General features: G+C 38.8%; 1 protein-coding gene across 1 annotated transcript in view; it reads right to left on the bottom strand.

The window, feature by feature from the left end:
- The window catches only part of LOC150087922 (uncharacterized), an 81,107-nt gene that overhangs the window by 37,873 nt on the left and 23,569 nt on the right, over positions 1–19,665 (bottom strand). The window lies entirely within an intron of this gene.

Genomic DNA, 19,665 nt, shown 5'->3' with positions numbered 1-19,665 from the left:
TTCGATCTCTCTGTTTGTAAAGTCCGATTTGCATACACACAGGACAATCATCATGGATAAAAAAAGGGTGTATTATCATAGCGGATCCTTAATATCCCTTAGTTTGTGAAATATTGATGTCTAATTTCTGAAATACAAGTCGTTCTAGTCTATTACTTAGATTTTTCCATAACTTTTTTAATGCATGTGGACGCGTTTGAAATTTTGAGTCAAGAAGAATTTAATAACTTTTTCGCAGTACTTCATAACCACTTATTCTCAAGAAATAAGAAGTTAGGAGTAGGAGCAATTTTCTAAAATGAATCGTGTCTTGACGAGAAAAGTCTGGAAATAAGTGTATAAAAGCTTCTGCGAATTTTTTTCAAGATTGTGGACAGACATCGTATTAAAATACGATATTAGGCCTTAGTGCGAAACCGCTCCCCATGCTAGAACAAGGCTTTCTCTTATTTCCTCAATTTTAAATGACTTCTCAGATTTTATAGAACCACTATACTTGAATATCTGTTAGCCACCCACCTCTCTGATGAGACATTATTCCCATTGAAACAGCTGTCAGAGAGGTAATACTTTGTACCTTTTCAAATAAGTAGAATATTTTGAAAGTGGTGAAATATCAGAGGAAGTGATTCAAAGGGACAGGTTGACACTGTGATTTAACTAAAGGAAGGGGTCTAAGCACCAAAGCAATTAAGACTAAGAGGCGTCAGTATTTTGTGTCCATTATTTTTTGGTTGGTTTGTTGGAAATAAAAAAAAAAACCCTGGAGTTTTCCTTTCTATATAATTAAATGAGATTAAGAGAATTTAGAAAATCCTCATAAATACGTGATGGCTTTTTCCTATTGAGGAGGAAAAGTTAAGGTAGTAAATGAGGATTCCAGCCTCAGGTAAATTCTTTTCATAAAGAGTTTATCAACGACCAAAATATCGTGCGAATTTGGTAACCTTGCACAATGACAGATGTTAGTACTTGGCTATTGTTTTCTAAGCTGGTATAAACATCTAGATTTCTCAGCAGCCTTCAGCAGAATTTTTCTATAATTATTTCACGAAGGAGTCACGTTCCGCATGGGCTAACTTTTGTGTTGATCGCTTACAAGAAAAAAAAAAACAAAAAAACATGGAAAACATAAAGTGATCAAACCGAAAGAAGACAGGCTAAGGATATTTTACATCTGTGTGCTGTTAAGAGAGCATCCAGCTGTAAAATTTTCAACCCACAGTTCAGGACTCTTTTTTTTATCATGAAGTGATCTCTGGACATCCGTTGGTGGACTGTCCTACATTTCTTACTCTATTTCAGCAAGTGATATCTCGTTCGGAATCTGCTAAGCTGAAGATGATGAACTCAAAACATGATTTTCAAAAAAATATTAAGCAACTGTAATGCAACGAACCGTTGTAATTGAAGTTTTGAATGCCACAGAAAAAAATGCCTGCCCTTGTGGTAGTTTCAGTTAAAGAAATCTAGCTTAATAGGTTTAGCTCAACTGCTAGTTAATAAAATCAAATTTCTAAACTGTTCTCGTCGCTTTGCCTATCAATGCAAGAAGTCCTTCATCAGACCACAGTTTACAACTCCTGAGGCCAACTGACTCAATCATTGATAGGATTTAAACCAGGGCCTTTTCTAGTGGAAGGTAGTCAATCACCCTCCACATGCGCTAATAAAAAAAAAGGCACTACAGATAGTTTAATATAACTTTCCCTAAAATGATTTGCATTGATGCAACCTTTCCCTTAATTATCCAGTCCCTTCCCAAAGAGGAAAGCGTTCACTCAGTTCCAAGTATTAAAATGCCATGATAATTAAATACGTCCTTTACTTTGAATATCCAAATACGTAGTGGTTGTTTCCTGTTTCTAAATGACCTATTTCAGGGTATTTCTTCGGTTTCCTGTCTATTTGCCCGTCAACGTGGACACTGATGATAATGCCTAGCGTGGATAGAGAGAGATTCTTTTGTCCATATTTCCCCGAGACTTATTGTAAATCCGTAATTGTCCCAACAAAGGAGAACATTAAGGGTGTTTTCACTCCGATGATGAATTTTATCTTTACACTATTCTTACAGCGTTCATGCAGCGAAGAAGGAAGAAAGGAACCAAAAAGAAATGTGCAGTAAAAATCAACTAAGAGGAAGTAATGATATAACTTCCCTGTTTAAGTCGAAACTGGCGTACCTAATAGCACTATTATATTCTTTTTTGTTATTATTCAAACTGCCAGGCGAAACTACTGCAGTCAAATATGTGTATGAACTCAGCAGAAAAGTGGGTCTCTGGCGGGCGTGACCAAAATAATAGAAATCGTAAAAGGCCTTCTGGATTCTGATATCCTCCTCCTCCTCATTCGTGTCTCTTAACTGCGAACCAACGTGTCTCGAAGATGTTGAGAGCAGCCGAGCAGGGCCGTGGTCAGATAGCTTTTGATTGTTTATTGGTCTAGTGATCACTCGAGAACTGTGCACAATTTACTCTGTTAATAGCCTTCCACGTTAAAACATGTGTCTGGCTACTTCTATTGTTCTCATGTTTGCCTTTCTGATGAAGGCTAATATTGTACTCTCTGGCCGGAAACGCCGGTCAGTTCAACTACTCCACTTCATCTCTGTTTGATGACGTGTAGGCTAAGATAAACTTCTTTTCCTCTTCCTTTTTAATTCAATTTGAATGCAAACTAGCTCTTGACTAGAGATGGTAACAATATGGATACCTTAGATATATATCTAATCGAAGATGGGATATATCATTTAGACTAATATTGATATGCGATGGATTGAGACTAAGATCGATATCTGGTATTCAATATATCTATAATAATATCTGGCATGCAATGTAGAACACGAAACTGGGATTTAATTTGCAAGATTATATTCAAAGGCAGGAGTCTTCAACCACAACCAAAGTCTTCAAATCAAAGTATTGGACAGAGGTTGTCAAAAGTAAAATGTCTGTTCCTTTGTCAGGAGAATACAAATTTTAATTTCTTTGTATACATCCGTTTTTCTGAATCAACACCAAAGATGTTTGAATCTCTAGTTAATTATAATAATAGATATTTATTTCAATAAAAATTGTTTTACTGGAGTATTTGTAAATATAAAAATATTAATCAAAATATTTTAATTAGTTATACATTTTAGTATTTCGAGGCATCAAAACAGTTCAAAATTTTTCTTAAACTCTCTTACTATTAATTATAAACTCCACCTTAGAAAAAAATAAAAGATGTCTAAATAAATTTGCGATTATCAACTTTAAAATTAAAAGTAAACTTTCTGTTTTTAGTATCATACGAGGATGCGTTCATATTTAGCATCAGCCAAAAATAAAAATAAAACAAAAATGAATGGTAATCAATGTCACCGTCCATCACTTCATTCTCCATTCATTTCAAGTATTTGCACAATCCCTCTTTAAATTTAGATAAACTGCCTGTTCAGAAGAATAGGTAGGAGTTCATTCCAACAGTCAACCACTTTTGACTAAAGGAAAATTTCGGACATAAATCTACCATCACCCTCTCTCAATATAACATTATGCTCCCTCGTGCATATCACGTGAACAACTAAACGATACCTTTGGAACTTAGTATACTGAACCCTTTACAGGCTTAAGTCACCCCTAGTTTCCAAACACTGTAATTTAAAGAGCTAGAGTTTCTCATGACAAGAACACCTTTGCACTCTCAACCAATCTTTGTCTCTTCTCTGTACCCTTGCCAACAGGTCCACATCTTTCCTAAAACGGTATCACCAAGCCTCTATGAAATATTCAGAATTTCTCCTGACCGTTGCTTAATACAATGGGATTATTAAGTCTTTATCTCTACTACAAAAATTCCTGTATATTGTTTATAGAACCCCATGAACAGTCTAGTAGCCTGTCTACACTGTTCAGAAAACTTCGATCTGGTTATAATGTTACTCTAAGTAGTTTTCATTATCAAAATTCTTGAATTTGATGGTACCCAAGTGCTAACAAGATGCAAGGCTTCTCAGCATATCCAAATAATTTATCGAGGTCTTGTTGAAGGACAGTTTACTCACTGTCATAACCAACCTGTTCACTCCTTTTTATCATCTGCAATCTTAGACATAAAACTCGAAATACTTACATCATTATCATTAATAAATACTATCAACAGTACAGGGCCATCAATGAACCTTGCGAGGCCCATTCATAACATTAGTCCACGAGGAGTTTACAAATCATTATTTTGACAGCGAATACAATCATAGACAGTGAATACAATCATAAACCGTATTTAGCAGTCACGCGAGATTGAACCACGGTCCACTGAAACCCGTTTGCATTACTCCATTCTTGAGCTTGACCACTTGGCTACGTCTGAAGAATACTGTGTATTGAATGGTCTTTTAACATGGAACGTAGAAATATGCTCGCAAATACTGACTCCTACTACTTAATATTCTTTTTTTTTTCTACGAGTAACTTTCCCCACTGTCACACATTGCTCCAGTGAGGACTTCATACTAGCTAATTAGATTAATTCCCCTAACCAAACCGTGTTAGGTTTGATTAGGGGAATTAATCAGCCCTTAACCAGCCCTTAACCAGCCCTTAACTTTATTAACTAAACCTTAATCTTATTAACCATTACTTAAGCAAGAAATCCTTAATTCCTGGTACGGAAGTCAAACTTCCAGGCCTGTGGTCACTTACTTCATGACCAAGGTATAGAGACTTCACTTGAATCCAAGGATGCTCTCATTATAATGGCAAATGGATTTCCTAACATCTTTTGCTGCTTCCTTCAATATAACTGGATAGATTCCATTAGCTCTTGGAAGCATAGTAACTTCCAGAATGCTTGAAGCATGTCTTTTGGAGACTTGCCTTCGGTACGAGTTGTCTTATTATTGCACTATCTTAAAACTAATGGAATCACCAAAAGTTTTTTTCTGGCATTGATTTAAAAAATATCACCTACTGTCTGATGAGGAATCAGCAAGTCCTGAAAGGGACTGTCGTAGCAATGTTCCATCGTTTAAATAAATGGCTAATTATCCATTTGTTTGAAAGTAGTGTAACAGCTATTCAACTCGTTGTGAAGTTTTAGGCGCATCAGCAATTTGGGCCATATTGCTCCACTGTGGGCCATGTTTTTAGGACTACAAAAAGGGTTACACTAAATATTGCTGCTCTCTCTGCGAGTGGGATAGTCGTGCCAAGGATATGCACTACGAGAAGAGTGCCTCAACGAAAACCATTAACACCTGTAATGAAGAACGTAGCATTTAAACCTCTGGTAGATCCAAATAACGTTTGGCTTCCACCACTCCACATCAAACCGGGGCTCATGAAAAATTTCATGAGCATACACTTAGTACAGAGAAGGTTAAGGCAGGCAGAAGAATAAGGCAACTTTTCAAAGAGGTTGCCCAACCCTGGTCTAGATGAAGACAGAAACGCCCATATCGAACACAATAAATACAGTAGAATCCGGATAAGAAGTTTTCCAATGGATTGGAGGTTTAAAACTTCTTACACGGGAAAATTTCTTAGAAAGGAAAATGATCTTAAGGGTATGAAATATTAACTACACAAATAAAAAGATGCACATACATAAGTTAAAGATGATTTTTAAGTACTATTTCAGAATTTATAAATATTTTACTCTGCCTATGGGAAACATCTTTAAACCGAGGATTTCAAATTGCTTAGCATTCTGTTCACTAAACTCATTACCAAGTTGGAAGGATGAGCTCCTTTGGAGTTTCAACATACCTTAAAAGGGCACAATTACAATAAGACGGATCAACAATCCACTAAGTAATCCAGAACTGTTCGCAACCATCAGAACTTAACGTGGTCCAGGTATTTAATTATGGATATCGATGAAAACAATTGCAATATCTCACTTTCGAGCCACAACGAGTTTCCCTGATATTGAACTACCTTCGACAGTGGATTCTCAAAGAGGTAACACTTCACCAGTGGATTCTCGGCGGATACCACCACCCACGGTGATGGAATCCGCTGAGAATAAGTAACATTGATCTCTAGTGGAGACGCCTTGCTTATTGGAGGTAGTGCAATATCAGGGCAACCCGTTGTGAGGGCATTCACAATATGAGACATAACAAAACCAATTCACCTACTTATAGAGTTGATATTGGGAATTAAGAAACCAAACCTAGTATAGGGGAAAACTTTGGAATTAATTGGTAGATAATTTCGAAATAAGACAGATAATAATCCTCATATCACGTGGATGAGATGTGTGGATGATCGCATCACGTGAAAATAATCATCACATTTCTGGTCGTTATTAGACGTCTACATCTCCTTATTAATGCAATCGATTTCTGGATACAGCTTAATTTTTCTTAAAATAAAATATTAAGTTACTGTAAAACATTAAAATAATAATTTACTTCGTCAAATTGTTTATTTTAATTATTACTAAATAATCTTAACACAAAACACTTTATATTTTTATAAATCAGCATTTTATTTTAAAAAAGTTTAATATATAAATACCATAAATACCACCACCGTGGGTGGTGGTATTTATGCGTTCATGGCTTCTGTGATCATTGCCTTAAAGGTATTCTAATATATTCGCCCTTACTCTGCAATTCGTCCAATTCATAGATACCACGTAGCATCTTAAACTATCAAAGTCCCCTTTTCTGACAAAAAAACTGGTGTATTTACCATTTACAACTGCAACAGCTTTCTTCATCTTCCAACTAACGACTGTGTAATCAAAACCTGCCAGTGGTTCCTCTACTTTAACTCCTGGTTCTGTTCGAACAGGACCAGGAATTGTCTGCCAGGGGGCAAAAGTTTATGACGTTGTAGAGCAGATAACACATTTTAACGGCACAAAAGGTGATATTGTTGTACAGGTTGGCACTAATGACCTTAAGAGTAAGAGATCTGCAGATTTACTTAAAGCACAATTCAATGTTGAAAAAAAGTCGCGAGTTAGGGTTGAATGTGAAAGTGTCTGCAATTTTGCCCAGACACGATAGGAGGGAGTATATGATGAGAGCCTTGTCGATCAATTCGGCCCTGGAAAGATTGTGCAAGGTTCAAGGGGTAGAATTTTTTCAGTGCTTGTTCAAATAATGTTATATATAGAGAGATTGCTTCTACAGGGATGGGATATACTTAAATAGAAAGGGTTCAAGAATATTTGCTGATGCTATCGAGGCACTGTTAGGTGGGTCGGAAAACTGCTAGCCTGCGGAATTCACAAACTAAAAGATTAACAGTAGAGGCGAAAGCAATTCTTGCACTGCGTCTATTGTAATGAGCAGCAGCCTGGAGAGCAAGCTGCTGAGGATTTCAAGAGCTGCTGGGAGTCATCATGGAACAAGTAAATACATGGGCTGTGTTAGGATAACTAAGAGTAAAAGCAGGTGAATGTACACCAATGCTAGAAGTATAGTAAATAAATTTGATGAATTTGAAGTGTTGGTCAAGACATCAAAGGCAGATATTGTCTGGATATCAGAGATGTGGTGTCACACACATATTAGGAATGCAGAATTGGAATTTAAGGATTACAATATGTACAGAAAGAATAGACAGGGTAGGAAGGAAGGAGTGGTTACGCTGTTAGTTAAGAAACGCATTGAATCTAAGGAAGTTCATCCAGTTGACATAGATGGACGGTGCAATGTTGAGTCAGTTTGGGGTGACAAACACTGGGAAAGGGAAAATGAGAGTAGGAGTGTGTTATAGGCCTAATGACTCTGATGAATACAACGAATAATTGGATAAAGAAATAGAGTGGGCTAGTAAATCAGAGTGTCTCATAATGGAGCATTTTAACTTCCCAGATATTGGCTTGAACTTGTGGATTGGTCACTCGCACACTATCAAGGCTTTTGTGGATTTATTGGATGATTGTTTTCTACAGCAACATGTTCGAGAGGCAACCAGAGGGAGTAATACTCTTGATTTGATTATCAGCCTTGATTATTCATGCATTAAGAATTTGCAGATAAAGGAACCACTGGGTGACAGTGATCACAATGTATCGGTGTGGGAATTACTTAAAGACGTAACGACAATCAGGAGTAAAGGGAAGGGTTTTTGTTTTCGTAAAGGTACAGTCGTACAGTGGTAAATCGTACAATGGTCTCAGATAGTTTTTAGGTTCTATACAGCGGGACCAACTGATGATGTTAAAAACAACGAATTCTAAATGGGAAGTTTTCAAGGAATTAATCTTGGAAGCTACTAGGCTTTTCATACCAACTAAGAAATACTGTTCAAGATTTAGGCCTAAATGGATGATTACGAGAAATCCTTGGCAAAGGATGCAAAGAAAATCAACAAAGATTTCTTTACTTATGTAAACTCTAGAAGGAAGGGGATGAAACAGATTGGTCCACTTGATGTTTGTGGCTCGACTGTTAATGATCCTGCTGAGATAGCTGACCAACTGAATGAGTATTTTGCATCTGCATTCACACATGAGGAATTCTGTAAATAAGGGGAGGACAGAAGTTTACTATACTCTAAAAGGGAGCTAAATGATTTTGTAATAACGGAGAGCAAAATGGAGGAGAAATTGTTGAAGTTAAACATAAAAAAGGCACCTGGGGCAGATAGAATCTGCCCAGTTATATTGAAGGAGGCATCGAGGGAATTAAGTAAACCCTTAGCCATAATTATGAGAGCATTCTTAGATTCATGGGAAGTCCCCATGGACTGGCGATGTGCAAATGTATCGTCAGTTCACAAAGAAGTTTAAAGGGTGACGAAAATAACCAGGGCCGTATTCAGGGGTCGGCAGGGAGGGCATATGGCCCCTTAACCAAAAATTTGAAATTAAAGAAACATAACACAGGAGGCATTCTAAAAAAAACAAACTCGAAAGCCTGGTCACCATGCCCCCCTTACGATGATACCTGGATACGCCACTGCAAATAATTACAGACCTGTTAGTTTAACTTCTGTTCCGGCTAAAATAATGGAGTCACTGGTTAAAGAAGCACTACAGGATCATCTAGACAAGATGATCCTGTCTAGATGATCCTTTTTTTTACAGGATCATCTAGACAAGACTGAAGTAAATTCAGACACATCATGGGTTTGTTAAAGGGAGGTCTTGTCTGACCAATTTGATTGTTTACTATGATGTGGTCACAAAGGAACTGGATGCAAAAAATAATATTTTGATATCATATACTTGGATTTCAGGAAAGCTTTTGATATTGTTGCCATGGAAGACAGCTGTACAAATTGGAGAGGTATGGCATCAAGGGTAAGTTGCTACAATGGATAAAAGGATGGTTGAGTGGGAGTAGACAGAGAGTGGTAATCAATGGGCGCTGATCTTCGTAGAGCAATGTTATTAGTGGAGTCCCACAGGGTTCGGTGTTCGATCCACTGTGGTTTTGTATATTTAGCAATGATATCGATGAAGGTATATCAGGCTTAATGTCGAAGTTTGGAGATGATACAAAGGTTGACAGGGTTGGTAATGACAGTAAAGACAGTATGCTATTGCAACAGGATCTAGAAAAGTTAGGCAGATGGGCTGAGAAGTGGCAACTGTAGTTTAACATTGACAAATGCAAATTATTGCATATGGGTAACGTAACCCAAGAGAAACGTACCAACCATGTGGTATTGCACTCAAAGAGGTGGAGAGTGAAAAATACCTGGAGATAATTGTGCAGCCAGAGATGAAGTTTTATGAGCAATGCAGACCGGGCTGCCAGAGCAGGCCAATGAGCTTTGTCAATGATATATAGGAATTTTGCTAGCAGAGACAAGGCGGTGATTATCCCTTTGTATAAGGCAATGGTCAGGCCACACCTTGAGTACTGCGTTCAGGTCTGCAATGGAGGCCTCATTTCAGGAAGGATGTAGAGTTGCTAGAACGAGTACAGAGAAGGGCAGCAAGACTGCTGAGAGGAACGATGTGGTGCTCTTACCAAATGACGCTTAAATTCTACAAGATGCAGCATCTGGAGACTAGTCACCTGCGATGTGATCTGATTGACGTGTAATAGTAGTATTAGTAGTAGTAATATTGTTGCCATGGAAGACTGCTGTACAAATTGGAGAGGTATGGCATTAAGGGCAAATTGCCCTTAATGCCATACCTCTCCTTTCTTGCATCAGCCAAAAAAAAAAAAAAAAAAAATTCACACAACCATTCCCTCTAAATGTTTGTCCACCACCATAAGTGTAATGAACATGTAACATGTTCACACATCAAATCACATCACGCAACTAATCAGAAGTGTTAATTGTGGCACAGGAACCACAAGACAGCAGTCTTCTTCTGTCCTAGGAAGAACGAAAACCGCACCCACTGGAGGTAGTGCTATACCAATGGGTGTTAGCTAATTCTGTCTCCACAGCTGCCCAAACTGTGGTACCAGCTTAAATAAAAAAAGTAGATGGCAGGCGATATCATTTTTAAGAAATATCGATAGACATTGCAGGTGTTGGGTTGGTTCCTTGTTGTTGATATGTTGATAAACTTGAGAAGAGTTGCTTTCTTTTGGTGAAAACGGCAGAGCAGAATTGTTGTAGGGCTGAGAACGATTGAGAATTTTCAGTCAGCGCCACTTCTTTCCTTCAGAGAAGTTGCTGACAGCAGCTTGTAGTATAGATCTGTCGTCGGGGTACAGGCTGCAGCGATATAGAATGTGCGTCCAGGTTTCCTCAACACCACACAAGCAGAGATTGGTGTCAGACAAGCCAAATTGAAATAGTTTGGAGTTGATGGAGACGTGCCCAGTAAGTATATACGATGTTGTTAGGCTGGGAGACGGACCTTCCATTGGCGGACCTTCTTGTTGAGAGGGAAGGTAGCTGCAGGAACAAAAGAGCGGGTGACTTGACCAGTAGTACTGGAATCCCATCGTGATTGCCACACACTGATAAGTTCATTCCAGATTCTCCGTTTCTCGTCTTTGATGTTAGCAGTTAAGTTGCATGAGATGCTGAGAATCTCGCCGGGAACTCCGTGCTTTAGACGATAGCATAGTCCTTTGAAGATGACATGCAAGTCTAGTGGTAAGACTCCAGCAAGGACCTGCAGAGCAGCAGAGGACACTGTCCTGCAGGCCCGGAGCATGGCAAGCAGCATAATCCGTTGAATGGAGATGAGTTTGGAACGGAGTTTAACATTAACGGCTCTCAGTTCCACCTTGAATTTATTTAACCTATTAACTTCCACAACGACAGATGGAAGTTTGTTTCCAGCAATTAACCACCCGCTGGCTAAAGGAAAATTTCCGCACATCTATTCTACATCTGTCTTTCCTCAATTTGAATTTATGCCCCCTTAGGTTCGTAATCTGAACAAGTGGAAGGATCCCATCAGAATTCAGCGTGCTCAACCCATTCAAGGCCTTATACATCTGAATCACACCAGCTCGCAGGTACCTACTCTCCAGCCACTGCAATTTGTAGAACTTAAGCCTCTCTTGGTAAGAGAACCTCTTCATTCCCCTCACCAATCTCGTTGCCCTTCTCAGCAAATCTACAACCTGTACACGCTCAAGCAAATCTACATCCTTCCTAAAATGAGGCGTCCAGACCTGTACGCAGTACTCAAGGCGTGACCTGACCATTGCCTTATACAGAGGGGCAATCACCTCCTTTTCCCTGATAGCCAAATTCCTGTATATCATTGGTAAAGCCCCATGACCTGCCCTGGCAGCCTGTCTGCATTGCTCAGAAAACTTCATATCTGGCTGCACAATTACTCGCAGGTCTTTTTCATTTTTCACCACCCTAAGCGTAGTCCTACACAGTTGGTACATTCCTCTGAGGTTACTTCTACCCATATGCAGTACTTTGCATTTGTCAAGGTTAAACTTCAGTTGCCACTTCTCAGCCCGTCTTCCCAAATGTTCTAGATCCTGTTGCAGTAGCACACTGCCATTAACAAACTCTGCCAACCTTTGTATCATCTGCAAACTTCGACACTAAGCTTGATATACCTTCATCAATATCATTGATAAATACACAAAACAACAGAGGACCCAACACCGAACCCTGTGGGACACCACTAATAACATTAGTCCCCAAAGAGCAGCATTCATTGATTACCACCCTCTGTCTTCTTCCACTTAACCATCCTTTTATCAATTGTAGCAACTTACCCTTAATACCATTCTGCTCCAATTTGTACAATAGTCTTCCATGCGCAACAGTGTCAAAAGTTTTCTTGAAATGCAAGCACATGATATCAAAATTATTTTTTGCATCCAGTTCCTTTGTAACCACATCATAATATCCTATCAAATTTGTCAGACAAGACTTTCCCTTAACAAACCCATGCTGTGTCTGAATTATTGCTGCAGTCTTGTCTAGATGATCCTGCAATGCATCTTTAACCAGTGACTCCATTATTTTACCCGGAACAGAAGTTAAACTAACTGATCTGTAATTACTCGTGTCACCCTTCGATCCCCCTTTGTGAATTGGGGATACATTTGCACATCTCCAGTCCGTGGGGACCTCCCCTGAGTCCAAGGATGGTCTCATAATTATGGCTAACGGTTTGCTTAGTTCATTTGCCGCCTCCTTTAATGTAACTGGATAGATCCCATCCACCCCAGGTCCTTTCTTAGATTTAATTTCAACAATTTCTCCTCCACTCTGCTCTCAGTTTTTACAAAATCGTTAAGCATCCTACTACAATTTAATAACCTTCTGGCTTTTTCAAACCTTAATAACTAATCATGTGTGAATGTCGATGCAAAATACTCATTCAGTTTGTTAGCCACCTGAGCAGGATCATGAACAGTCGAACCATCGATATCAAGTGGACGAATCAGATTCATCCCCTTTCTTTTAGAGTTTATAAAACTAGAGAAATCCTTGCTGTTTTTCTTAGCATCCTTTGCCCAAGATTTCTCATGATCTGCCTTTGCCTGCCTAATCTCCTTTGTGACTTGGTTACAGACCAGCTTATATCTATCATAGGCTTCCATATCACCCATTAATTTGTATGTATCCCATGCATTTTTCTTCTCTGCCATATGTCTCATTAATTCATCTGACATCCACTTAGGCCTAAACGTTGAACAATATTTCTTAATAGGTATGAAACGTTTAGTAGCTTCCAAGATAAGTTCTTTGAATGCTTCCCATTTTGAATTTGCTGTTGGTAACATCATCAATTGATCCCACTGTACAGAATTTAAAAACAGTCTGAGACCACTGTAGTCATCTTTGCGGAAGCAAAAACCCTTTCCTTTACCCCTGATGGTAATTATATCTTTAAGTAAATCCCACATCAGTACACTGTGATCACTGCCACTTAGTGGTTCCTTTATGTGCAAATTCTTAATACACGAATAATCACAGCTGATAACCAGATCAAGAGTATTACCCTCTCTGGTTGCCTCTCGATTATGCCGCTGCAGAAAACAATCATCCAATAAATCCACAAAAGTCTGACTAGTGTGTGAGTGCCCAACCCACAAGTTCCAGTCAATATCTGGGAAGTTAGAATCCCCCATTATAAGACATTTTGATTTACTGCCCATCTTTATTTCTCTGTATAGTTGTTCATTGTACTCATTCGAGTCATTAGGCCTATAACACACTCCTACTCTTATTTTTGCTTCCCCAGTGCTCATTTCACACCAAACTGACTCAACAGTGCACTGTTCATCTATATCAACTGGATGCACTTCTTTTGATTTTATGTTTTTCGTAATCAACAGCATAACCCCTCCTCCCTCCCTATCTTGCCTATGCTTTCTGTACACATTGTACTCCCCAAATTCCATTTCTGCATTCCTTATATCTGTGTGACACCACGTCTCTGATATCCCAACAATATTCGACTTTGATATCTTGACCAACACTTCAAATTCATCAAATTTATTTACTTCTAGCATTGGTATACATTCACCTAATTCTTAGTTGAATTTCACGATGACTGCCATCAGTCCCTGAAACCCCCAGCACCCCTTGCTCCAGGCCGCTGCCTGGAGCGAGGGGTGCTGGGGGTTTCAATGGATTGAGCAGGCTTGATGCTAATGGGAAACTTTCGCGTGCTCAGATTAAGAACCTGAGGGGGCATAGTTTCAAATTGAGGAAAAACAGTTGTGGAATAGATGTGTGAAAGTTTGCATTTAGCCAGCGTGTAGTTGTTTGTTGGAACAGACTTCCATCTGTCGTTGTGGAAGTTGATAGCTTAAATCAATTCAAGGCAGAACAAGACAAACATTTGGAGTGACCAGATGGGTGAAATAGGAAGTTTTTTTTTTTTTTTTTTTTTGGCTGATAATGTATAAGCTTGCTTTCTTGCATCATATGCTTCAACTAATGTTAATGCTAATATCTGATTCGTGAGTAATGATGAGGTGTAGAATATCCTTACCGCTAGTATTTTCTCCAACATGCTGGTACAAATAATAATCATCAAGTTTATCATCCCTTCTACCTTCCCTGTCCTCCCTAAATACGTTATTCACACCATAAGGGAACTCGTCTTCCCCAATTTCCGGATGGCACCTTGTTTCTGTTAGCCCTATTATGCCAGCATTAGTTGTCCTAACGAGTAGTTCGAATTCAGCTATTTTATTAACAAAACTCGTGACATTACTGTAGACACGGTATTCTTCTATTCTAAGTGTTCTTCTATAGACCCTGACCCACTCTGCGAAACATTAAGGCTTGTTTCTTTGACTTCATCTTACTGCTCATTTGAAACATCGCCACTCTATTGTAGTTGTTGAAAATAAAATAATTTTTAAATCAGGATTAGAAGCTAAATCCCACTTTTGGGGAAATGTTAAAAAGGCATCTTTGATTAATTAAATATATTTTTGTTTAGACGGAAAAGCCTGGGCTCGAATCCGTCTCGAATTTTAAAGAATTTTTATGGATGTTTTCTTTTTCTTTTTTTATTTCATGGCTGAATTGGTTTCTGGAAAACACACTCAAGCAACCACATCCTGCAGAAACAGAACTAAATTTGATCTTTTATTTTCTTAAGGAAAATCTACTCACTGGTAGCACAGTGGATATAATCACTGTCCTCGCCGTACTGAGTAGAAAATAAAGGAGTTTCTGGGAAGTTTTCTTCCAGAAACTCCGGTTTTTTCGGCCAGCATACAGCCATAGAATAAGCTCAATTTACAGACCCGCCTCATGTCCTCAGTTTCTTTGGAGCTTCACACACTTCCCCCCTCAAAGAAAACAATATCGTTGTCCTTTCGATGAAGTAGCCACTGGTATCATTTGAATATTTGCTTTAAGTCTAAATTCAATTTTGTATTTTTCATAGAAAATGGATTCCACAATTGGACACGCGTAAGACACTACTGGAGTATAAAGGCTTTAAAAGTCATTATAATAATTGTCCTTGTCATAATCTTCGAAAATTCTTTTGCGAAAGCCCTCCCCCAATTCATTTAGAAACCCCCAATTCTTTTGAGAAACTCAAGCAGCAACGAGTTATCTGGAGAATCTCGGTCCACAATGTTCTTAATGTGTCCTTTGAAACGAGGTTTTTACAGGAAATTTTTCTAATTTTATATATGTATTAGACAAAATAAAAGTGCACAAATTTTATATAAAAATATTTTTCTTTTTTTTTTAAGTTCTAATTTACTGATCTTATGTTATAGAGAAAGCTGATAATGCGAATAATTGCCATTGGAAAAATCGTGAAATAAATAAAAGAATCATTTGTTGGTACAAGGGTTGAAAATGATTGGAATTTTATCAATTCACCTTTTTCCTCTTTTAGTTTTCTTTTAATAAATTAGATTGAAGCTTAGAAACAACGTACAACGAGGACCAAAGATTCGAATAGATGTCTCTATATATCAAGGTTACCACATTAATAGGAAAAATTACTTGGACTTTTCAAAAAAATTCTTGAATAATAAAATCCCACACCCGAGTCTTAGATTAACATTCAATCCTTTTTAAAGAAGTATTATCAAATTAGAAAAGATCCAAATCTATTTTGATGTAGCAATAATAACTACACATAAAATGCTTTGCAGTGCAAACCCTCACCAAAATTACAACCCCCTTTACAGGTGACGTCAAACGATTTCCATGAAGTAAAGAATCCTTTAAGAAATCTTATGAATGTTGGAAGCTCGACTGGAGTAAAAGTAGTTGGTTGGAACGTTGCCATGGTAACAAAAGAGTAGCGAGTTTCTTTATATCTGGTAGCTGCCGAAAGGCTAGAAGTCAAAGTTCATCAGCGAACGCGACGGGGGAAAAAGGCGATTGTCTGCAGGAGCAGGTTTCGCCTGCCATAAGGCACTATTGTATAATTCGGGAATTGTCTCAGTGTAATCACCGGACACCGTGTATTTCCTGAGTACTGCAGAACCACAGCCACTTTTCTCATGCCCCATTACCCCTTGTGTAGCCAATTAGAATGTCGGTTGGCTGTCAAACACAACAGAGTCGCCGACCCGTAGTCCGGTGTGCGCGGAAAGCTAGTAATCAAGTAGTAATGTAGAAATAGCTCCTATCCTGCACCTCAGTGACAGCGAGGGCCGATTTCAACCCCCCTCCTCCTCCTCCCCCAACAACAGTCTTTGTTTTGTCCACCCTCGACAAAGAAACGAGTGTCCCTCTCCAAGTGTGTGTTTGTGTGTGTGTGTGTGCGCGCGCGTATGCGCGCGCTGGCTGGCTTCACATTATAGACCAACTGACTGGCCAATGTCACGCCATCTTTGCTGGCGTCTACTGTAGAAATTTAGACGCCCTTCATAGCCTGGGGCGAAACCGGATGGTGACAGTTGCCACATATCTTAGCGTTTAGAGTTCTTGTGGCCCGAAGTGGTTATCTTCCTGAGAAGGGGGGGGGGGAGGAGGGGCTTTCCAACAGTCTTTTGCTTCCTTGGCCCAAAACACCAGTGTGTGTGTGTGTGCGTAAAACTTTACTTGGACAGGCTTCTTCTTTTGAGATGAAACCGTGTATTTCGCTTTCGTTGTACCACAAAAAATTATGATTAAATTGCTTCTTTAAACACATCGTTTAGATTAACGAAAAGGTAATTCAGGCGTGGAGTGTTATTCTACTATCGGGATGAAAAATGCCATAGAAAAATTCCATTGTTCGGCCACAGATCGACTTTCTGTTTCTAATTAAAAACAAATTCATTTTATTTATTACTTCACCTTAATACATTATATAATTCTGTTATTTTATGGTGTTGTTCTTGTACCCTCTCTATCCTGTGTTCTCCTATGACTTGATGTGGTCGTCCTGAGTATAAATAGAAATTAATTTTATTTTTTAGTAATATTTAAGGCTGTTTCTTTTCGATTGCGTCAATAATTTTTGAATTTTTCAGAAACGCTACATCCTTTAAGCATCGTCCCATAAAAATAATAATTTCAGCAAGATAGCTCTTTCTATTCCTCACAACAACAAATGTCCTGCCACTGTTCTAAGGGAAGTCCTTAAATATTGAGATTCAGCCCTCCATCCCCATAAAAAAATTAGTTCCAGTAGCCAAAACAGATCAAAAGATTACTCTGGAGCATAGGAAGATTAGGAGTTTGCCCTTTTTTGTTGTTGGTACAAAAAGAAAATAGTAAATAAAGCGTCCCAAATATTATCCTTGCAGAGAAAAACAAGTAGGCATGTATAAGGAGCAAGCATGTGTATGCACACGTATGTATTCTATGTATTCTTGTTTTGGGTGGTCCCTAGACATAAGTCCAACTCCACCTTGAGCATTCTGTGTTGCGCTAGACAATAGACGTCCATTGGAAGTTCTATACCGATGGACAAAAAAGATTCTTCAAGCAGCCCAACCCGAGAAAAAGAAGAAGAAAAAAGAAAATTGACTAGTGTTGGTACCTCAGTTTATATTTAAGTAATTCCTAATCCAAGAAACTTCTAAAGCTCAAGAAGTAACAGGCATAAGCTGCCAAGTCTCAAAATTGTTGGGCAATCGACAAATTACCATGGACCAAAAGAGACTTCATTGAACTGAATCAAGCCATAACAGCAGATTATAAATATAAGTAAAAATGGCCTCCGCAGCTGAGTGGTCAGGAGCAGGAGTGCAGTAGCAAGTGCTCATTGAGTAGACCGGGGTTCAAGCTGCTAAATACGGTCGATCTGCCAACCCGCACTGGATCAGCATGGCAGATTATGGTCCATTTCCCTCAGCATGAATTGTTGAGGAGGCTTCCATCTTGCAGTGGGTTGATAATGGCTGCAATTTACCTTTTTTTTTTTTTTTTTTTACAATCCATACAAATTAGAATAATTTTACATTTAATACCTAAAAATTTAATATTTTTAAAGATTTATTAAATTATCGAAATTAATCCACTTTTTTAATATAAATTAACGCAATAAAATGTAACAAAACATCTCTTAAACCAATAAGTCTACACACTAGTACAGTAAACGTACGGTCACAGACCTGCAAATAAATACAACGCAGTTTTCTCCTCTCTTTCTTCTCCTCTAGGAGGAAACGACAAATTTAACTGCCCGTTGTTCCCTGCAGGAGAAATTACGTCCACACGGAGACAAAATGGCTTATTTGCCTGGAGGTGTAGACCATAATGGCAGCTATTTAAGAAGTTATCAAGAATTTAGATCAAGCATCAGAAACAAGGTGCTTCGGGGTTGAAAAATAATCGTTAATACGGATCATGTGTGAAGGCAGCTTGCAATGAAGCAGCATTCACCAAATAATTCAACTACACCACGTAATGGCACGAAGGATCTAGTCGGGGCAACCTTAAGCTATGACTACAAAACGCTTTTATAGCATCGGTGGTTAATTACCAGTCTTAGCACAAACTGGTCTTTAAGGAATCACAGTTACCATTTAATTGGTAGACGATGTGGCCTTGGCACATAATACAAATTCTCCTGATGACGTCTCATTTACTCGCTCTGTTATTGCTGGACTACCGAATTACCCATCGTTACTGGTAGCACAATACAAACAATTGGGAATTCTAGGCAGGCTGTAATTTGGTACAGCAACAATATTTGTCACTTGCCAGTGTCCTTGTTGGGGTCGTGCAAATGAGCGATGATTCTGCTGTGACACCCTAAGTCCCCGAGGGGGCGACAGAACCACGAACAGAAACTTAATTGGCATTCTACTAACAGAGCGTGTGATTTTTCAATAGCTACCTTCAATACCTCACACAAACCCTGTCATTATAATCCATTAATCTCGGCTCTCATCCTCAGTGTGGGCTACCAGACAAGAAATGGAAAGCCACCTCGACCTAGAACTCTGGTCTACAAGGAGGACGCAGGTGCTACGACATGGGGGGAAGACCAATAATTGTCCCCTTTTGACAAATGGTGTCTAGGGTTGTCTACAGTTGGAGTGCTAAATGCGAGAGATCATTCCTCTCTTTTAACGAAGTACAAATTCCAGGGTACCAAAAGACTTTTCAATACCTCTAAGTCATCGTTGCTCAATGTCCTCGGAGAACCTAGGAGATCGTTGCCGCCTAGGCTACAAGCCGATTTACAAACACGAGTGATATAATCACATGTGTTCTAAAGGCTCTCTAAAATGCACGTGATGCGATTTTAATAGAGGCAGCATTCGTTCTATTATTCGTTCGTCACGTGTTTCATAAAGATTTTCAACGATGAAATATCGAAAAATGTTGCTAAGACCTCCCTTAGAAGCACTCAGGGTTAAGGATGAAATAGTCCCCCCCCTCCAGC

Source organism: Mastigoproctus giganteus, chromosome 3 (genome assembly GCF_048544385.1).
Source record: "Mastigoproctus giganteus isolate SK-2022 chromosome 3, ASM4854438v1, whole genome shotgun sequence".
Taxonomy (NCBI): domain Eukaryota; kingdom Metazoa; phylum Arthropoda; class Arachnida; order Uropygi; family Thelyphonidae; genus Mastigoproctus; species Mastigoproctus giganteus.
This window is presented reverse-complemented; position numbering and strand designations above follow the sequence as displayed.